Raw genomic sequence first — 3,145 nt, forward strand, 5'->3', positions numbered from 1 at the left:
ATCATGTGATACTTGTCTTTTTCTGACTAGCTTGTTTTGCTTAGCATAGTACTCTCCAGGTCCCTACATGATCCACTCATCTACTGATCTTAGCTATTGTAAATTGTGCTGCTATGAGCATAAGGGTGCATACATTCTTTCTGATTGGTATTTCAGGTTTCTTAGGATATATTCCTAGAAGTGAAGTCACTGGGTCCAATGTCAGTTCCATTTTTAATTTTTTTGAGGAAACTCCATACTGTTTTTCATAATGGCTGCACCAATCTGCATTCCCACCAGCAGTGTACTAGGGTTTCCTTTTCTCCACATTCTTGCCAGCACTTGTATGTTGATTTATTGATGGTAGCCATTCTGACAAGTGTGAGATGATAACTCGTTGTTTTAATTTGCGTCTCTCTGATGATTAGTGACTTTTGAACACTTTTTGTTTTAATTATTAGAATTTTAAAGTATATCCTTCTGTTCAGAAACTTTTTTGGGTGTTTTTTTTTAACCTTTGTTTCAATCTCTATTCCCAGGCTTCTTCAGCTTAATTAGCTACAGAGTGATTTGTGTATAAGCAAAACTGAAAAGAGCTGCAGTATCTAAGGGGCTTAAAAATATTAGAGATCTAGATTTTATCAGATCCATATGCAAAATGTGAACAAGCAGTCAATATAAAATAGCAGCTCCCAGTAACTTCTTCAAGGTAATCTTCTTCAGAAGTTGACTGTATTCAGTTTGCTTTATTCTTAGCAGCCTCATCAAAAATCTCCTCAAGATCTTGAACTTCATCGTCATCATCACCATCCTCTCCGGTAGCAAGTGGTGCTTTTCCACCCACAGATTATTTGGGCAGAGCTTCACCAGTCTCCTTAAACTAGTCAGACTTGTCCCATGCTGGTCTGAGATGCTGGGTCCTAGCACCTGTCAGCTGCCTTGTCTCCACACAGCCAGTAACAGTGAAAGTGGTCGCGGCTGAGATGCCTGAACTTTAGGGCTGTTAAAGGGAACATTGTTCCGGTTTTGAACATATTAACCTCTTCAATACCAGAGATATTGTTTACCCCTAACTTCTTTAAGGAGAACTGAAGCTTTTATGTCTGCTGTAGCTGTTCTGTGTACCGCCTTCTTCCTAGGAGTGTTCCTTTACCATCATCGCGCACTTGTGCCTGTGGTTTGGCGAGCTTCTCCTGATTCAGGATAGTTTCTTTCATCTCCTTGTGGAGAGGAGACAGGGCTGCGCTGGGGGACGAGGCTTAGCTCTCAGGGGGTCTTGGCAAACCAGTTGAGAATTTTTCTTTTTTGGATGAATTTTAGGATCAGCTTGACAAATTTTATGACAAAATAATGTTGGGACTTTGGATTGCATTGAAAATATAAATGGAGGAGAATTTTAAGGTATTGAATCCTCTCATCCAGAACAAAATATATATATATATATATATATATATATTTAAATATATATATATATATATTTAAATATATTTTACTGGTTTTCTACAGAGAGGAAGGGAGAGAGATAGAGAGTTAGAAACAGTGATGAGAGAGAAACATCGATCAGCTGCCTCCTGCACACCTCCTACTGGGGATGTGCCTGCAACCAAGGTACATGCCCTTGACCGGAATTGAACCTGGGACCCCCCAGTCCGCAGGTCGGCGCTCCATCCACTGAGCGAAACCGGCTACGGCAATATATGTTTTTAATAATATATACTGTTATACCTATTAGACAACTTTTTTCTTCATGTAGATGTAGCATGTTTGCTATAGATTTATTTCTAGCATTGTTTCTGTTTTGAATGGGATTTTTTCATATTCACTTTTTAAAATTGAGTTTATTGGGGTGACATTGTTTATTAAAATTATATAATATAGGTTTCAGGTGTACAATTCTATAATACATCATATGCATATTATATTGTGTATTCACCACCCCAAGTCAAGTCTCCTCTACTATCTTTTCTATTTAATTGCTGCTGGTGTGTAGGAAAGCCACTCATTTGAATATGTTGATTTTATTTTTGGTCACATAATAGTAATAATAATGATGAAAAATTAGTATTCATTTTCATATTGTGTTAATTTTGATTCACTTGGATTTTCTAGGAAGGTGAACTCATAGCATCTACAACTAATGATTGTCATCTCTTTCTAATATTTTTACTGCCTCTTTATTAAAGTCTTATTTTATTGCATTTGCTAGCATTTCTAGGAAACTGGTAAATAGTAGCAGTGTCAGTAGGCATTTTTGTCACATTTTTTACTTCAGTGTGTGCTGACTGTGATGCTTATGACTTGTTTCTGGTAGATACCAGTGATCACAAATTCTTCTCATTCCTTCTGGTGCTCTCAAGGTGTTGCTGAAGTTTATTTTCTGTGTTACAGAGATAATGGAAACTCAGAAAAGTTCAAGGACTTGAAATGCCCATTTAACAGATAGAGCTGATGATTCTAGTGAGCTCTCACTCTGCTCCTAGAACTGTGTAGACTGCTAGCAACCCTGGGTGCATTTGTTCCTTTGCCTTGCCAGGTTCTGGAGTTGCTCCAGGATATTTAGAGGGCCTTGTAGGCTTCAGCAGCTGTGCAGCCATTAGGTCCTCGCTAAGAGAAGGACACTGAGTCTTTAGGGAGGAGGAACAGCTATACACAGTAGCACTAAGATTCGGATCCAGGCTCAAAGTTATTCCATTATACTCTGCTGTCCCTGCAGATATATGTAGCTATTCTAGATGAGCTTCATTTTTGAATGTCATTTATTTTCAGATCTCAGAGGGGAATAGTTGGGTCAGTTGTATTCCTCATTTTCTAGCACCTTATACCTTATCACCTTTGTAAGATTCTCTCTTGCTTTATTATGTACTAGAGGCCCGGTGCACAAAAATTTATGCACTCGGGGGGGGGGGGGGTCCCTCAGCCTGGCCTGTGCACCTCTCGCAGTCTGGGACCACTCGGGAGATAAGGACCTGCTGGACTAGGCCTGCTCCCGGGTGGCAGAGGGCACGCCCAATCCCTAGGTGCAGCCCCTGGTCGGGCTCAGAGCAGGGCAATTGGGGAGTTGGGGCGCCGCACCCTGTCTAGTACATAGCAGGCGGATCGGGAGGTTGGGATGCCACCCTCAGTCACGCTCAGGGTAGGGCCTATTGGGGGGTTGGGGCACTGCCCT

At 40.7% G+C, this 3,145-nt stretch overlaps 1 protein-coding gene and 1 pseudogene across 5 annotated transcripts in view; one reads left to right on the plus strand and one right to left on the minus strand.

The window, feature by feature from the left end:
* The window catches only part of FBLN2 (fibulin 2), a 102,750-nt gene that overhangs the window by 64,913 nt on the left and 34,692 nt on the right, over positions 1-3,145 (plus strand). The window lies entirely within an intron of this gene.
* LOC106696607 lies at positions 716-1,196 on the minus strand (annotated as a pseudogene).

The sequence above is a fragment of the Myotis lucifugus genome, unplaced genomic scaffold (genome assembly GCF_000147115.1).
Source record: "Myotis lucifugus unplaced genomic scaffold, Myoluc2.0 scaffold_21, whole genome shotgun sequence".
Taxonomy (NCBI): domain Eukaryota; kingdom Metazoa; phylum Chordata; class Mammalia; order Chiroptera; family Vespertilionidae; genus Myotis; species Myotis lucifugus.